Below are 19,854 nucleotides of genomic sequence, written 5' to 3' on the forward strand. Positions count from 1 at the left end.
CGCTGAAATATGTTCATTTGCTGAAAATTAACAAAACCACGAAAAGTTCTTGTACTTGAAGATAAAATCTTTTTGCTTTGAGGTGGAAAGATCGAGCTGACTGAAAGAAGTTCATCAGATCAAAACCAACAAAAATTGACAAGAACCACGAAAAGTTCTTGTATTTTAAGATAAAATCTGACGCTATTGAAGAAAAAACTTCTAGCTCGCTGAAATATGTTCATTTGCTGAAAACCAACAAAACCACGAAAAGTTCTTGTATTTGAAGATAAAATCTTTTTGCTTTGAAGAAGAAAGATCCAGCTGACTGAAATAAGTTCATAAGATGAAAACCAACAAAAATTGACAAGAACCACGAAAAGTTCTTGTATTTTAAGATAAAATCTGACGCGATTAATGAAAAAACTTCTCGCTCGCTGAAATATGTTCATTTGCTGAAAATCAACAAAACCACGAAAAGTTCTTGTATTTGAAGAGAAAATCTTTTTGCTTTGAAGAAGAAAGATCTCGCTGACTGAAATAAGTTCATCAGATGAAAACCAACAAAAATTGACAAGAACCACGAAAAGTTCTTGTATTTTAAGATAAAATCTGACGCTATTGAAGAAAAAACTTCCAGCTCGCTGAAATATGTTCATTTGCTGAAAACCAACAAAACCACGAAAGGTTCTTGTATTTGAAGATAAAATCTTTTTGCATTGAAGAAGAAAGATCTAGCTGACTGAAACAAGTTCATTAGATGAAAACCAACAAAAATTGACAAGAACCACGAAAAGTTCTTGTATTTTAAGATAAAATTTGACGCTATTAAAGAAAAAACTTCTCGCTCGCTGAAATATGTTCATTTGCTGAAAATTAACAAAACCACGAAAAGTTCTTGTATTTGAAGATAAAATCTTTTTGCTTTGAGGTGGAAAGATCGAGCTGACTGAAAGAAGTTCATCAGATCAAAACCAACAAAAATTGACAAGAACCACGAAAAGTTCTTGTATTTTAAGATAAAATCTGACGCTTTTGTAGAAAAAACTTCAAGCTCGCTGAAATATGTTCATTTGCTGAAAACCAACAAAACCACGAAAAGTTCTTGAATTTGAAAATAAAATCTTTTTGCTTTGAAGAAGAAAGATCCAGCTGACTGAAATAAGTTCATTCGATGAAAACCAACAAAAATTGACAAGAACCACGAAAAGCTCTTGTATTTTAAGATAAAATCTGACGCTATTGAAGAAAAAACTTCTAGCTCGCTGAAATATGTTCATTTGCTGAAAACCAACAAAACCACGAAAGGCTCTTGTATTTGAAGATAAAATCTTTTTGCTTTGAGGAAGAAAGATCGAGCTGACTGAAATAAGTTCATCAGATGAAAACCAACAAATATTGACAAGAACCACGAAAAGTTCTTGTATTTTAAGATAAAATCTGACGCTATTGAAGAAAAAACTTCAAGCTCGCTGAAATATGTTCATTTGCTGAAAACCAACAAAACCACGAAAAGTTCTTGTATTTGAAGATAAAATCTTTTTGCATTAAAGAAAGATCTAGCTGACTGAAACAAGTTCATTAGATGAAAACCAACAAAAATTGACAAGAACCACGAAAAGTTCTTGTATTTTAAGATAAAATCTGACGCTATTAAAGAAAAAACTTCTCGCTCGCTGAAATATGTTCATTTGCTGAAAATTAACAAAACCACGAAAAGTTCTTGTATTTGAAGATAAAATCTTTTTGCTTTGAGGTGGAAAGATCGAGCTGACTGAAAGAAGTTCATCAGATGAAAACCAACAAAAATTGACAAGAACCACGAAAAGTTCTTGTATTTTAAGATAAAATCTGACGCTATTGAAGAAAAAACTTCTTGCTCGCTGAAATATGTTTATTTGCTGAAAATCAACAAAACCACGAAAAGTTCTTGTATTTGAAGATAAAATCTTTTTGCATTAAAGAAGAAAGATCTAGCTGACTGAAACAAGTTCATTAGATGAAAACCAACAAAAATTGACAAGAACCACGAAAAATTCTTGTATTTTAAGATAAAATCTGACGCTATTAAAGAAAAAACTTCTCGCTCGCTGAAATATGTTCATTTGCTGAAAATTAACAAAACCACGAAAAGTTCTTGTACTTGAAGATAAAATCTTTTTGCTTTGAGGTGGAAAGATCGAGCTGACTGAAAGAAGTTCATCAGATCAAAACCAACAAAAATTGACAAGAACCACGAAAAGTTCTTGTATTTTAAGATAAAATCTGACGCTATTGAAGAAAAAACTTCTAGCTCGCTGAAATATGTTCATTTGCTGAAAACCAACAAAACCACGAAAAGTTCTTGTATTTGAAGATAAAATCTTTTTGCTTTGAAGAAGAAAGATCCAGCTGACTGAAATAAGTTCATAAGATGAAAACCAACAAAAATTGACAAGAACCACGAAAAGTTCTTGTATTTTAAGATAAAATCTGACGCGATTAATGAAAAAACTTCTCGCTCGCTGAAATATGTTCATTTGCTGAAAATCAACAAAACCACGAAAAGTTCTTGTATTTGAAGAGAAAATCTTTTTGCTTTGAAGAAGAAAGATCTCGCTGACTGAAATAAGTTCATCAGATGAAAACCAACAAAAATTGACAAGAACCACGAAAAGTTCTTGTATTTTAAGATAAAATCTGACGCTATTGAAGAAAAAACTTCCAGCTCGCTGAAATATGTTCATTTGCTGAAAACCAACAAAACCACGAAAGGTTCTTGTATTTGAAGATAAAATCTTTTTGCATTGAAGAAGAAAGATCTAGCTGACTGAAACAAGTTCATTAGATGAAAACCAACAAAAATTGACAAGAACCACGAAAAGTTCTTGTATTTTAAGATAAAATTTGACGCTATTAAAGAAAAAACTTCTCGCTCGCTGAAATATGTTCATTTGCTGAAAATTAACAAAACCACGAAAAGTTCTTGTATTTGAAGATAAAATCTTTTTGCTTTGAGGTGGAAAGATCGAGCTGACTGAAAGAAGTTCATCAGATCAAAACCAACAAAAATTGACAAGAACCACGAAAAGTTCTTGTATTTTAAGATAAAATCTGACGCTTTTGTAGAAAAAACTTAAAGCTCGCTGAAATATGTTCATTTGCTGAAAACCAACAAAACCACGAAAAGTTCTTGAATTTGAAGATAAAATCTTTTTGCTTTGAAGAAGAAAGTTCCAGCTGACTGAAATAAGTTCATTAGATGAAAACCAACAAAAATTGACAAGAACCACGAAAAGCTCTTGTATTTTAAGATAAAATCTGACGCTATTGAAGAAAAAACTTCTAGCTCGCTGAAATATGTTCATTTGCTGAAAACCAACAAAACCACGAAAGGCTCTTGTATTTGAAGATAAAATCTTTTTGCTATGAGGAAGAAAGATCGAGCTGACTGAAATAAGTTCATCAGATGAAAACCAACAAATATTGACAAGAACCACGAAAAGTTCTTGTATTTTAAGATAAAATCTGACGCTATTGAAGAAAAAACTTCAAGCTCGCTGAAATATGTTCATTTGATGAAAACCAACAAAACCACGAAAAGTTGTTGTATTTGAAGATAAAATCTTTTTGCATTAAAGAAAGATCTAGCTGACTGAAACAAGTTCATTCGATGAAAACCAACAAAAATTGACAAGAACCACGAAAAGTTCTTGTATTTTAAGATAAAATCTGACGCTATTAAAGAAAAAACTTCTCGCTCGCTGAAATATGTTCATTTGCTGAAAATTAACAAAACCACGAAAAGTTCTTGTATTTGAAGATAAAATCTTTTTGCTTTGAGGTGGAAAGATCGAGCTGACTGAAAGAAGTTCATCAGATCAAAACCAACAAAAATTGACAAGAAACACGAAAAGTTCTTGTATTTTAAGATAAAATCTGACGCTTTTGAAGAAAAAACTTCAAGCTCGCTGAAATATGTTCATTTGCTGAAAACCAACAAAACCACGAAAAGTTCTTGTATTTGAAGATAAAATCTTTTTGCATTAAAGAAGAAAGATCCAGCTGACTGAAACAAGTTCATTAGATGAAAACCAACAAAAATTGACAAGAACCACGAAAAGTTCTTGTATTTTAAGATAAAATCTGACGCTATTAAAGAAAAAAACTTCTCGCTCGCTGAAATATGTTCATTTGCTGAAAATTAACAAAACCACGAAAAGTTCTTGTACTTGAAGATAAAATCTTTTTGCTTTGAGGTAGAAAGATCGAGCTGACTGAAAGAAGTTCATCAGATGAAAACCAACAAAAATTGAGAAGAACCACGAAAAGTTCTTGTATTTTAAGATAAAATCTGACGCTATTGAAGAAAAAACTTCTAGCTCGCTGAAATATGTTCATTTGCTGAAAACCAACAAAACCACGAAAAGTTCTTGAATTTGAAGATAAAATCTTTTTGCTTTGAAGAAGAAAGATCCAGCTGACTGAAATAAGTTCATAAGATGAAAACCAACAAAAATTGACAAGAACCACGAAAAGTTCTTGTATTTTAAGATAAAATCTGACGCGATTAATGAAAAAACTTCTCGCTCGCTGAAATATGTTCATTTGCTGAAAATCAACAAAACCACGAAAAGTTCTTGTATTTGAAGAGAAAATCTTTTTGCTTTGAAGAAGAAAGATCTCGCTGACTGAAATAAGTTCATCAGATGAAAACCAACAAAAATTGACAAGAACCACGAAAAGTTCTTGTATTTTAAGATAAAATCTGACGCTATTGAAGAAAAAACTTCCAGCTCGCTGAAATATGTTCATTTGCTGAAAACCAACAAAACCACGAAAAGTTCTTGTATTTGAAGATAAAATCTTTTTGCATCAAAGAAGAAAGATCTAGCTGACTGAAACAAGTTCATTAGATGAAAACCAACAAAAATTGACAAGAACCACGAAAAGTTCTTGTATTTTAAGATAAAATCTGACGCTATTGAAGAAAAAACTTCTAGCTCGCTGAAATATGTTCGTTTGCTGAAAACCAACAAAACCACGAAAGGTTCTTGTATTTGAAGATAAAATCTTTTTGCATTGAAGAAGAAAGATCGAGCTGACTGAAACAAGTTCATTAGATGAAAACCAACAAAAATTGACAAGAACCACGAAAAGTTCTTGTATTTTAAGATAAAATTTGACGCTATGAAAGAAAAAACTTCTCGCTCGCTGAAATATGTTCATTTGCTGAAAATTAACAAAACCACGAAAAGTTCTTGTATTTGAAGATAAAATCTTTTTGCTTTGAGGTGGAAAGATCGAGCTGACTGAAAGAAGTTCATCAGATCAAAACCAACAAAAATTGACAAGAACCACGAAAAGTTCTTGTATTTTAAGATAAAATCTGACGCTATTGTAGAAAAAACTTCAAGCTCGCTGAAATATGTTCATTTGCTGAAAACCAACAAAACCACGAAAAGTTCTTGTATTTGAAGATAAAATCTTTTTTCATTGAAGAAGAAAGATCTAGCTGACTGAAACAAGTTCATTGGATGAAAACCAACAAAAATTGACAAGAACCACGAAAAGTTCTTGTATTTTAAGATAAAATTTGACGCTATTGAAGAAAAAACTTCTAGCTCGCTGAAATATGTTCATTTGCTGAAAATCAACAAAACCACGAAAAGTTCTTGTATTTGAAGAGAAAATCTTTTTGCTTTGAAGAAGAAAGATCTCGCTGACTGAAATAAGTTCATCAGATGAAAACCAACAAAAATTGACAAGAACCACGAAAAGTTCTTGTATTTTAAGATAAAATCTGACGCTATTGAAGAAAAAACTTCTTGCTCGCTGAAATATGTTTATTTGCTGAAAATCAACAAAACCACGAAAAGTTCTTGTATTTGAAGATAAAATCTTTTTGCATTAAAGAAGAAAGATCTAGCTGACTGAAACAAGTTCATTAGATGAAAACCAACAAAAATTGACAAGAACCACGAAAAGTTCTTGTATTTTAAGATAAAATCTGACGCTATTAAAGAAAAAACTTCTCGCTCGCTGAAATATGTTCATTTGCTGAAAATTAACAAAACCACGAAAAGTTCTTGTACTTGAAGATAAAATCTTTTTGCTTTGAGGTAGAAAGATCGAGCTGACTGAAAGATGTTCATCAGATCAAAACCAACAAAAATTGACAAGAACCACGAAAAGTTCTTGTATTTTAAGATAAAATCTGACGCTATTGAAGAAAAAACTTCCAGCTCACTGAAATATGTTCATTTGCTGAAAACCAACAAAACCACAAAAAGTTCTTGTATTTGAAGATAAAATCTTTTTGCTTTGAAGAAGAAAGATCCAGCTGACTGAAATAAGTTCATAAGATGAAAACCAACAAAAATTGACAAGAACCACGAAAAGTTCTTGTATTTTAAGATAAAATCTGACGCGATTAATGAAAAAACTTCTCGCTCGCTGAAATATGTTCATTTGCTGAAAATCAAAAAAACCACGAAAAGTTCTTGTATTTGAAGAGAAAATCTTTTTGCTTTGAAGAAGAAAGATCTCGCTGACTGACATAAGTTCATCAGATGAAAACCAACAAAAATTGACAAGAACCACGAAAAGTTCTTGTATTTTAAGATAAAATCTGACGCTATTGAAGAAAAAACTTCCAGCTCGCTGAAATATGTTCATTTGCTGAAAACCAACAAAACCACGAAAGGTTCTTGTATTTGAAGATAAAATCTTTTTGCATTGAAGAAGAAAGATCTAGCTGACTGAAACAAGTTCATTTGATGTAAACCAACAAAAATTGACAAGAACCACGAAAAGTTCTTGTATTTTAAGATAAAATTTGACGCTATTAAAGAAAAAACTTCTCGCTCGCTGAAATATGTTCATTTGCTGAAAATTAACAAAACCACGAAAAGTTCTTGTATTTGAAGATAAAATCTTTTTGCTTTGAGGTGGAAAGATCGAGCTGACTGAAAGAAGTTCATCAGATCAAAACCAACAAAAATTGACAAGAACCACGAAAAGTTCTTGTATTTTAAGATAAAATCTGACGCTATTGTAGAAAAAACTTCAAGCTCGCTGAAATATGTTCATTTGCTGAAAACCAACAAAACCACGAAAAGTTCTTGAATTTGAAGATAAAATCTTTTTGCTTTGAAGAAGAAAGATCCAGCTGACTGAAATAAGTTCATTAGATGAAAACCAACAAAAATTGACAAGAACCACGAAAAGCTCTTGTATTTTAAGATAAAATCTGACGCTATTGAAGAAAAAACCTCTAGCTCGCTGAAATATGTTCATTTGATGAAAACCAACAAAACCACGAAAGGCTCTTGTATTTGAAGATAAAATCTTTTTGCTTTGAGGAAGAAAGATCGAGCTGACTGAAATAAGTTCATCAGATGAAAACCAACAAATATTGACAAGAACCACGAAAAGTTCTTGTATTCTAAGATAAAATCTGACGCTATTGAAGAAAAAACTTCAAGCTCGCTGAAATATGTTCATTTGCTGAAAACCAACAAAACCACGAAAAGTTCTTGTATTTGAAGATAAAATCTTTTTGCATTAAAGAAAGATCTAGCTGACTGAAACAAGTTCATGAGATGAAAACCAACAAAAATTGACAAGAACCACGAAAAGTTCTTGTATTTTAAGATAAAATCTGACGCTATTCAAGAAAAAACTTCTCGCTCGCTGAAATATGTTCATTTGCTGAAAATTAACAAAACCACGAAAAGTTCTTGTATTTGAAGATAAAATCTTTTTGCTTTGAGGTAGAAAGATCGAGCTGACTGAAAGAAGTTCATCAGATCAAAACCAACAAAAATTGACAAGAAACACGAAAAGTTCTTGTATTTTAAGATAAAATCTGACGCTTTTGAAGAAAAAACTTCAAGCTCGCTGAAATATGTTCATTTGCTGAAAACCAACAAAACCACGAAAAGTTCTTGAATTTGAAGATAAAATCTTTTTGCTTTGAAGAAGAAAGATCCAGCTGACTGAAATAAGTTCATTCGATGAAAACCAACAAAAATTGACAACAACCACGAAAAGTTCTTGTATTTTAAGATAAAATCTGACGCTATTGAAGAAAAAACTTCTAGCTCGCTGAAATATGTTCATTTGCTGAAAACCAACAAAACCACGAAAAGTTCTTGTATTTGAAGATAAAATCTTTTTGCTTTGAAGAAGAAAGATCCAGCTGACTGAAATAAGTTCATAAGATGAAAACCAACAAAAATTGACAAGAACCACGAAAAGTTCTTGTATTTTAAGATAAAATCTGACGCAATTAATGAAAAAACTTCTCGCTCGCTGAAATATGTTCATTTGCTGAAAATCAACAAAACCACAAAAAGTTCTTGTATTTGAAGAGAAAATCTTTTTGCTTTGAAGAAGAAAGATCTCGCTGACTGAAATAAGTTCATCAGATGAAAACCAACAAAAATTGACAAGAACCACGAAAAGTTCTTGTATTTTAAGATAAAATCTGACGCTATTAAAGAAAAAACGTCTCGCTCGCTGAAATATGTTCATTTGCTGAAAACCAACAAAACCATGAAAAGTTCTTGAATTTGAAGAGAAAATCTTTTTGCTTTGAAGAAGAAAGATCTCGCTGACTGAAATAAGTTCATCAGATGAAAACCAACAAAAATTGAAAAGAACCACGAAAAGTTCTTGTATTTTAAGATAAAATCTGACGCTATTGAAGAAAAAACTTCTTGCTCGCTGAAATATGTTTATTTGCTGAAAATCAACAAAACCACGATAAGTTCTTGTATTTGAAGATGAAATCTTTTTGCATTAAAGAAGAAAGATCTAGCTGACTGAAACAAGTTCATTAGATGAAAACCAACAAAAATTGACAAGAACCACGAAAAGTTCTTGTATTTTAAGATAAAATCTGACGCTATTAAAGAAAAAACTTCTCGCTCGCTGAAATATGTTCATTTGCTGAAAATTAACAAAACCACGAAAAGTTCTTGTACTTGAAGATAAAATCTTTTTGCTTTGAGGTAGAAAGATCGAGCTGACTGAAAGAAGTTCATCAGATCAAAACCAACAAAAATTGACAAGAACCACGAAAAGTTCTTGTATTTTAAGATAAAATCTGACGCTATTGAAGAAAAAACTTCTAGCTCGCTGAAATATGTTCATTTGCTGAAAACCAACAAAACCACGAAAAGTTCTTGTATTTGAAGATAAAATCTTTTTGCTTTGAAGAAGAAAGATCCAGCTGACTGAAATAAGTTCATAAGATGAAAACCAACAAAAATTGACAAGAACCACGAAAAGTTCTTGTATTTTAAGATAAAATCTGACGCGATTAATGAAAAAACTTCTCGCTCGCTGAAATATGTTCATTTGCTGAAAATTAACAAAACCACGAAAAGTTCTTGTACTTGAAGATAAAATCTTTTTGCTTTGAGGTGGAAAGATCGAGCTGACTGAAAGAAGTTCATCAGATCAAAACCAACAAAAATTGACAAGAACCACGAAAAGTTCTTGTATTTTAAGATAAAATCTGACGCTATTGTAGAAAAAACTTCAAGCTCGCTGAAATATGTTCATTTGCTGAAAACCAACAAAAACACGAAAAGTTCTTGAATTTGAAGATAAAATCTTTTTGCTTTGAAGAAGAAAGATCCAGCTGACTGAAATAAGTTCATTCGATGAAAACCAACAAAAATTGACAAGAACCACGAAAAGCTCTTGTATTTTAAGATAAAATCTGACGCTATTGAAGAAAAAACTTCGAGCTCGCTTAAATATGTTCATTTGCTGAAAACCAACAAAACCACGAAAGGCTCTTGTATTTGAAGATAAAATCTTTTTGCTTTGAGGAAGAAAGATCGAGCTGACTGAAATAAGTTCATCAGATGAAAACCAACAAAAATTGACAAGAACCACGAAAAGTTCTTGTATTTTAAGATAAAATCTGACGCTATTGAAGAAAAAACTTCAAGCTCGCTGAAATATGTTCATTTGCTGAAAACCAACAAAACCACGAAAAGTTCTTGTATTTGAAGATAAAATCTTTTTGCATTAAAGAAAGATCTAGCTGACTGAAACAAGTTCATTAGATGAAAACCAACAAAAATTGACAAGAACCACGAAAAGTTCTTGTATTTTAAGATAAATTCTGACGCTATTAAAGAAAAAACTTCTCGCTCGCTGAAATATGTTCATTTGCTGAAAATTAACAAAACCACGAAAAGTTCTTGTATTTGAAGATAAAATCTTTTTGCTTTGAGGTGGAAAGATCGAGCTGACTGAAAGAAGTTCATCAGATCAAAACCAACAAAAATTGACAAGAACCACGAAAAGTTCTTGTATTTTAAGATAAAATCTGACGCTATTGTAGAAAAAACTTCAAGCTCGCTGAAATATGTTCATTTGCTGAAAACCAACAAAACCACGAAAAGTTCTTGAATTTGAAGATAAAATCTTTTTGCATCAAAGAAGAAAGATCCAGCTGACTGAAACAAGTTCATTAGATGAAAACCAACAAAAATTGACAAGAACCACGAAAAGTTCTTGTATTTTAAGATAAAATCTGACGCTATTGAAGAAAAAACTTCAAGCTCGCTGAAATATGTTCATTTGCTGAAAACCAACAAAACCACGAAAAGTTCTTGAATTTGAAGATAAAATCTTTTTGCTTTGAAGAAGAAAGATCCAGCTGACTGAAATAAGTTCATTCGATGAAAACCAACAAAAATTGACAACAACCACGAAAAGTTCTTGTATTTTAAGATAAAATCTGACGCTATTGAAGAAAAAACTTCTAGCTCGCTGAAATATGTTCATTTGCTGAAAACCAACAAAACCACGAAAAGTTCTTGTATTTGAAGATAAAATCTTTTTGCTTTGAAGAAGAAAGATCCAGCTGACTGAAATAAGTTCATAAGATGAAAACCAACAAAAATTGACAAGAACCACGAAAAGTTCTTGTATTTTAAGATAAAATCTGACGCAATTAATGAAAAAACTTCTCGCTCGCTGAAATATGTTCATTTGCTGAAAATCAACAAAACCACAAAAAGTTCTTGTATTTGAAGAGAAAATCTTTTTGCTTTGAAGAAGAAAGATCTCGCTGACTGAAATAAGTTCATCAGATGAAAACCAACAAAAATTGACAAGAACCACGAAAAGTTCTTGTATTTTAAGATAAAATCTGACGCTATTAAAGAAAAAACGTCTCGCTCGCTGAAATATGTTCATTTGCTGAAAACCAACAAAACCATGAAAAGTTCTTGAATTTGAAGAGAAAATCTTTTTGCTTTGAAGAAGAAAGATCTCGCTGACTGAAATAAGTTCATCAGATGAAAACCAACAAAAATTGAAAAGAACCACGAAAAGTTCTTGTATTTTAAGATAAAATCTGACGCTATTGAAGAAAAAACTTCTTGCTCGCTGAAATATGTTTATTTGCTGAAAATCAACAAAACCACGATAAGTTCTTGTATTTGAAGATGAAATCTTTTTGCATTAAAGAAGAAAGATCTAGCTGACTGAAACAAGTTCATTAGATGAAAACCAACAAAAATTGACAAGAACCACGAAAAGTTCTTGTATTTTAAGATAAAATCTGACGCTATTAAAGAAAAAACTTCTCGCTCGCTGAAATATGTTCATTTGCTGAAAATTAACAAAACCACGAAAAGTTCTTGTACTTGAAGATAAAATCTTTTTGCTTTGAGGTAGAAAGATCGAGCTGACTGAAAGAAGTTCATCAGATCAAAACCAACAAAAATTGACAAGAACCACGAAAAGTTCTTGTATTTTAAGATAAAATCTGACGCTATTGAAGAAAAAACTTCTAGCTCGCTGAAATATGTTCATTTGCTGAAAACCAACAAAACCACGAAAAGTTCTTGTATTTGAAGATAAAATCTTTTTGCTTTGAAGAAGAAAGATCCAGCTGACTGAAATAAGTTCATAAGATGAAAACCAACAAAAATTGACAAGAACCACGAAAAGTTCTTGTATTTTAAGATAAAATCTGACGCGATTAATGAAAAAACTTCTCGCTCGCTGAAATATGTTCATTTGCTGAAAATTAACAAAACCACGAAAAGTTCTTGTACTTGAAGATAAAATCTTTTTGCTTTGAGGTGGAAAGATCGAGCTGACTGAAAGAAGTTCATCAGATCAAAACCAACAAAAATTGACAAGAACCACGAAAAGTTCTTGTATTTTAAGATAAAATCTGACGCTATTGTAGAAAAAACTTCAAGCTCGCTGAAATATGTTCATTTGCTGAAAACCAACAAAAACACGAAAAGTTCTTGAATTTGAAGATAAAATCTTTTTGCTTTGAAGAAGAAAGATCCAGCTGACTGAAATAAGTTCATTCGATGAAAACCAACAAAAATTGACAAGAACCACGAAAAGCTCTTGTATTTTAAGATAAAATCTGACGCTATTGAAGAAAAAACTTCGAGCTCGCTGAAATATGTTCATTTGCTGAAAACCAACAAAACCACGAAAGGCTCTTGTATTTGAAGATAAAATCTTTTTGCTTTGAGGAAGAAAGATCGAGCTGACTGAAATAAGTTCATCAGATGAAAACCAACAAAAATTGACAAGAACCACGAAAAGTTCTTGTATTTTAAGATAAAATCTGACGCTATTGAAGAAAAAACTTCAAGCTCGCTGAAATATGTTCATTTGCTGAAAACCAACAAAACCACGAAAAGTTCTTGTATTTGAAGATAAAATCTTTTTGCATTAAAGAAAGATCTAGCTGACTGAAACAAGTTCATTAGATGAAAACCAACAAAAATTGACAAGAACCACGAAAAGTTCTTGTATTTTAAGATAAATTCTGACGCTATTAAAGAAAAAACTTCTCGCTCGCTGAAATATGTTCATTTGCTGAAAATTAACAAAACCACGAAAAGTTCTTGTAGTTGAAGATAAAATCCTTTTGCTTTGAGGTAGAAAGATCGAGCTGACTGAAAGAAGTTCATCAGATCAAAACCAACAAAAATTGACAAGAAACACGAAAAGTTCTTGTATTTTAAGATAAAATCTGACGTTTTGGAAGAAAAAACTTCAAGCTCGCTGAAATATGTTCATTTGCTAAAAACCAACAAAACCACGAAAAGTTCTTGAATTTGAAGATAAAATCTTTTTGCTTTGAAGAAGAAAGATCCAGCTGACTGAAATAAGTTCATTCGATGAAAACCAACAAAAATTGACAACAACCACGAAAAGTTCTTGTATTTTAAGATAAAATCTGACGCTATTGAAGAAAAAACTTCTAGCTCGCTGAAATATGTTCATTTGCTGAAAACCAACAAAACCACGAAAAGTTCTTGTATTTGAAGATAAAATCTTTTTGCTTTGAAGAAGAAAGATCCAGCTGACTGAAATAAGTTCATCAGATGAAAACCAACAAAAATTGACAAGAACCACGAAACGTTCTTGTATTTTAAGATAAAATCTGACGCTATTAAAGAAAAAACTTCTTGCTCGCTGAAATATGTTTATTTGCTGAAAATCAACAAACCACGAAAAGTTCTTGTATTTGAAGATAAAATCTTTTTGCATTAAAGAAGAAAGATCTAGCTGACTGAAACAAGTTCATTAGATGAAAACCAACAAAAATTGACAAGAACCACGAAAAGTTCTTGTATTTTAAGATAAAATCTGACGCTATTAAAGAAAAAACGTCTCGCTCGCTGAAATATGTTCATTTGCTGAAAATTAACAAAACCACGAAAAGTTCTTGTATTTGAAGATAAAATCTTTTTGCTTTGAGGTAGAAAGATAGAGCTGACTGAAAGAAGTTCATCAGATCAAAACCAACAAAAATTGACAAGAACCACGAAAATTTCTTGTATTTTAAGATAAAATCTGACGCTATTGAAGAAAAAACTTCAAGCTCGCTGAAATATGTTCATTTGCTGAAAACCAACAAAACCATGAAAAGTTCTTGAATTTGAAGATAAAATCTTTTTGCTTTGAAGAAGAAAGATCCAGCTGACTGAAAGAAGTTCATCAGATCAAAACCAACAAAAATTGACAAAAACCACGAAAAGCTCTTGTATTTTAAGATAAAATCTGACGCTATTGAAGAAAAAACTTCTAGCTCGCTGAAATATGTTCATTTGCTGAAAACCAACAAAACCATGAAAGGCTCTTGTATTTGAAGATAAAATCTTTTTGCTTTGAGGAAGAAAGATCGAGCTGACTGAAATAAGTTCATCAGATGAAAACCAACAAAAATTGACAAGAACCACGAAAAGTTCTTGTATTTTAAGATAAAATCTGACGCTATTGAAGAAAAAACTTCAAGCTCGCTGAAATATGTTCATTTGCTGAAAACCAACAAAACCACGAAAAGTTCTTGAATTTGAAGATAAAATCTTTTTGCTTTGAAGAAGAAAGATCCAGCTGACTGAAATAAGTTCATTCGATGAAAACCAACAAAAATTGACAAGAACCACGAAAAGTTCTTGTATTTTAAGATAAAATCTGACGCTATTAAAGAAAAAACTTCTCGCTCGCTGAAATATGTTCATTTGCTGAAAATTAACAAAACCACGAAAAGTTCTTGTATTTGAAGATAAAATCTTTTTGCTTTGAGGTAGAAAGATCGAGCTGACTGAAAGAAGTTCATCCGATCAAAACCAACAAAAATTGACAAGAAACACGAAAAGTTCTTGTATTTTAAGATAAAATCTGACGCTTTTGAAGAAAAAACTTCAAGCTCGCTGAAATATGTTCATTTGCTGAAAACCAACAAAACCACGAAAAGTTCTTGAATTTGAAGATAAAATCTTTTTGCTTTGAAGAATAAAGATCCAGCTGACTGAAATAAGTTCATCAGATGAAAACCAACAAAAATTGACAAGAACCACGAAAAGTTCTTGTATTTTAAGATAAAATCTGACGCAATTAATGAAAAAACTTCTCGCTCGCTGAAATATGTTCATTTGCTGAAAATCAACAAAACCACAAAAAGTTCTTGTATTTGAAGAGAAAATCTTTTTGCTTTGAAGAAGAAAGATCTCGCTGACTGAAATAAGTTCATCAGATGAAAACCAACAAAAATTGACAAGAACCACGAAAAGTTCTTGTATTTTAAGATAAAATCTGACGCTATTAAAGAAAAAACGTCTCGCTCGCTGAAATATGTTCATTTGCTGAAAACCAACAAAACCATGAAAAGTTCTTGAATTTGAAGAGAAAATCTTTTTGCTTTGAAGAAGAAAGATCTCGCTGACTGAAATAAGTTCATCAGATGAAAACCAACAAAAATTGAAAAGAACCACGAAAAGTTCTTGTATTTTAAGATAAAATCTGACGCTATTGAAGAAAAAACTTCTTGCTCGCTGAAATATGTTTATTTGCTGAAAATCAACAAAACCACGAAAAGTTCTTGTATTTGAAGATAAAATCTTTTTGCATTAAAGAAGAAAGATCTAGCTGACTGAAACAAGTTCATTAGATGAAAACCAACAAAAATTGACAAGAACCACGAAAAGTTCTTGTATTTTAAGATAAAATCTGACGCTATTAAAGAAAAAACTTCTCGCTCGCTGAAATATGTTCATTTGCTGAAAATTAACAAAACCACGAAAAGTTCTTGTATTTGAAGATAAAATCTTTTTGCTTTGAGGTAGAAAGATCGAGCTGACTGAAAGAAGTTCATCAGATCAAAACCAACAAAAATTGACAAGAAACACGAAAAGTTCTTGTATTTTAAGATAAAATCTGACGCTTTTGAAGAAAAAACTTCAAGCTCGCTGAAATATGTTCATTTGCTGAAAACCAACAAAACCACGAAAAGTTCTTGAATTTGAAGATAAAATCTTTTTGCTTTGAAGAAGAAAGATCCAGCTGACTGAAATAAGTTCATTCGATGAAAACCAACAAAAATTGACAACAACCACGAAAAGTTCTTGTATTTTAAGATAAAATCTGACGCTATTGAAGAAAAAACTTCTAGCTCGCTGAAATATGTTCATTTGCTGAAAACCAACAAAACCACGAAAAGTTCTTGTATTTGAAGATAAAATCTTTTTGCTTTGAAGAAGAAAGATCCAGCTGACTGAAATAAGTTCATAAGATGAAAACCAACAAAAATTGACAAGAACCACGAAAAGTTCTTGTATTTTAAGATAAAATCTGACGCAATTAATGAAAAAACTTCTCGCTCGCTGAAATATGTTCATTTGCTGAAAATCAACAAAACCACAAAAAGTTCTTGTATTTGAAGAGAAAATCTTTTTGCTTTGAAGAAGAAAGATCTCGCTGACTGAAATAAGTTCATCAGATGAAAACCAACAAAAATTGACAAGAACCACGAAAAGTTCTTGTATTTTAAGATAAAATCTGACGCTATTAAAGAAAAAACGTCTCGCTCGCTGAAATATGTTCATTTGCTGAAAACCAACAAAACCATGAAAAGTTCTTGAATTTGAAGAGAAAATCTTTTTGCTTTGAAGAAGAAAGATCTCGCTGACTGAAATAAGTTCATCAGATGAAAACCAACAAAAATTGAAAAGAACCACGAAAAGTTCTTGTATTTTAAGATAAAATCTGACGCTATTGAAGAAAAAACTTCTTGCTCGCTGAAATATGTTTATTTGCTGAAAATCAACAAAACCACGATAAGTTCTTGTATTTGAAGATGAAATCTTTTTGCATTAAAGAAGAAAGATCTAGCTGACTGAAACAAGTTCATTAGATGAAAACCAACAAAAATTGACAAGAACCACGAAAAGTTCTTGTATTTTAAGATAAAATCTGACGCTATTAAAGAAAAAACTTCTCGCTCGCTGAAATATGTTCATTTGCTGAAAATTAACAAAACCACGAAAAGTTCTTGTACTTGAAGATAAAATCTTTTTGCTTTGAGGTAGAAAGATCGAGCTGACTGAAAGAAGTTCATCAGATCAAAACCAACAAAAATTGACAAGAACCACGAAAAGTTCTTGTATTTTAAGATAAAATCTGACGCTATTGAAGAAAAAACTTCTAGCTCGCTGAAATATGTTCATTTGCTGAAAACCAACAAAACCACGAAAAGTTCTTGTATTTGAAGATAAAATCTTTTTGCTTTGAAGAAGAAAGATCCAGCTGACTGAAATAAGTTCATAAGATGAAAACCAACAAAAATTGACAAGAACCACGAAAAGTTCTTGTATTTTAAGATAAAATCTGACGCGATTAATGAAAAAACTTCTCGCTCGCTGAAATATGTTCATTTGCTGAAAATTAACAAAACCACGAAAAGTTCTTGTACTTGAAGATAAAATCTTTTTGCTTTGAGGTGGAAAGATCGAGCTGACTGAAAGAAGTTCATCAGATCAAAACCAACAAAAATTGACAAGAACCACGAAAAGTTCTTGTATTTTAAGATAAAATCTGACGCTATTGTAGAAAAAACTTCAAGCTCGCTGAAATATGTTCATTTGCTGAAAACCAACAAAACCACGAAAAGTTCTTGAATTTGAAGATAAAATCTTTTTGCTTTGAAGAAGAAAGATCCAGCTGACTGAAATAAGTTCATTCGATGAAAACCAACAAAAATTGACAAGAACCACGAAAAGCTCTTGTATTTTAAGATAAAATCTGACGCTATTGAAGAAAAAACTTCGAGCTCGCTGAAATATGTTCATTTGCTGAAAACCAACAAAACCACGAAAGGCTCTTGTATTTGAAGATAAAATCTTTTTGCTTTGAGGAAGAAAGATCGAGCTGACTGAAATAAGTTCATCAGATGAAAACCAACAAAAATTGACAAGAACCACGAAAAGTTCTTGTATTTTAAGATAAAATCTGACGCTATTGAAGAAAAAACTTCAAGCTCGCTGAAATATGTTCATTTGCTGAAAACCAACAAAACCACGAAAAGTTCTTGTATTTGAAGATAAAATCTTTTTGCATTAAAGAAAGATCTAGCTGACTGAAACAAGTTCATTAGATGAAAACCAACAAAAATTGACAAGAACCACGAAAAGTTCTTGTATTTTAAGATAAATTCTGACGCTATTAAAGAAAAAACTTCTCGCTCGCTGAAATATGTTCATTTGCTGAAAATTAACAAAACCACGAAAAGTTCTTGTAGTTGAAGATAAAATCCTTTTGCTTTGAGGTAGAAAGATCGAGCTGACTGAAAGAAGTTCATCAGATCAAAACCAACAAAAATTGACAAGAAACACGAAAAGTTCTTGTATTTTAAGATAAAATCTGACGCTTTTGAAGAAAAAACTTCAAGCTCGCTGAAATATGTTCATTTGCTAAAAACCAACAAAACCACGAAAAGTTCTTGAATTTGAAGATAAAATCTTTTTGCTTTGAAGAAGAAAGATCCAGCTGACTGAAATAAGTTCATTCGATGAAAACCAACAAAAATTGACAACAACCACGAAAAGTTCTTGTATTTTAAGATAAAATCTGACGCTATTGAAGAAAAAACTTCTAGCTCGCTGAAATATGTTCATTTGCTGAAAACCAACAAAACCACGAAAAGTTCTTGTATTTGAAGATAAAATCTTTTTGCTTTGAAGAAGAAAGATCCAGCTGACTGAAATAAGTTCATCAGATGAAAACCAACAAAAATTGACAAGAACCACGAAACGTTCTTGTATTTTAAGATAAAATCTGACGCTATTAAAGAAAAAACTTCTTGCTCGCTGAAATATGTTTATTTGCTGAAAATCAACAAAACCACGAAAAGTTCTTGTATTTGAAGATAAAATCTTTTTGCATTAAAGAAGAAAGATCTAGCTGACTGAAACAAGTTCATTAGATGAAAACCAACAAAAATTGACAAGAACCACGAAAAGTTCATGTATTTTAAGATAAAATCTGACGCTATTAAAGAAAAAACGTCTCGCTCGCTGAAATATGTTCATTTGCTGAAAATTAACAAAACCACGAAAAGTTCTTGTATTTGAAGATAAAATCTTTTTGCTTTGAGGTAGAAAGATAGAGCTGACTGAAAGAAGTTCATCAGATCAAAACCAACAAAAATTGACAAGAACCACGAAAATTTCTTGTATTTTAAGATAAAATCTGACGCTATTGAAGAAAAAACTTCAAGCTCGCTGAAATATGTTCATTTGCTGAAAACCAACAAAACCACGAAAAGTTCTTGAATTTGAAGATAAAATCTTTTTGCTTTGAAGAAGAAAGATCCAGCTGACTGAAATAAGTTCATTCAATGAAAACCAACAAAAATTGACAAGAACCACGAAAAGCTCTTGTATTTTAAGATAAAATCTGACGCTATTGAAGAAAAAACTTCGAGCTCGCTGAAATATGTTCATTTGCTGAAAACCAACAAAACCACGAAAGGCTCTTGTATTTGAAGATAAAATCTTTTTGCTTTGAGGAAGAAAGATCGAGCTGACTGAAATAAGTTCATCAGATGAAAACCAACAAAAATTGACAAGAACCACGAAAAGTTCTTGTATTTTAAGATAAAATCTGACGCTATTGAAGAAAAAACTTCAAGCTCGCTGAAATATGTTCATTTGCTGAAAACCAACAAAACCACGAAAAGTTCTTGTCGTTGAAGATAAAATCTTTTTGCATTAAAGAAAGATCTAGCTGACTGAAACAAGTTCATTAGATGAAAACCAACAAAAATTGACAAGAACCACGAAAAGTTCTTGTATTTTAAGATAAATTCTGACGCTATTAAAGAAAAAACTTCTCGCTCGCTGAAATATGTTCATTTGCTGAAAATTAACAAAACCACGAAAAGTTCTTGTAGTTGAAGATAAAATCCTTTTGCTTTGAGGTAGAAAGATCGAGCTGACTGAAAGAAGTTCATCAGATCAAAACCAACAAAAATTGACAAGAAACACGAAAAGTTCTTGTATTTTAAGATAAAATCTGACGCTTTTGAAGAAAAAACTTCAAGCTCGC

The sequence above is a fragment of the Heptranchias perlo genome, chromosome 6 (genome assembly GCF_035084215.1).
Source record: "Heptranchias perlo isolate sHepPer1 chromosome 6, sHepPer1.hap1, whole genome shotgun sequence".
Classification (NCBI taxonomy): Eukaryota; Metazoa; Chordata; class Chondrichthyes; order Hexanchiformes; family Hexanchidae; genus Heptranchias; species Heptranchias perlo.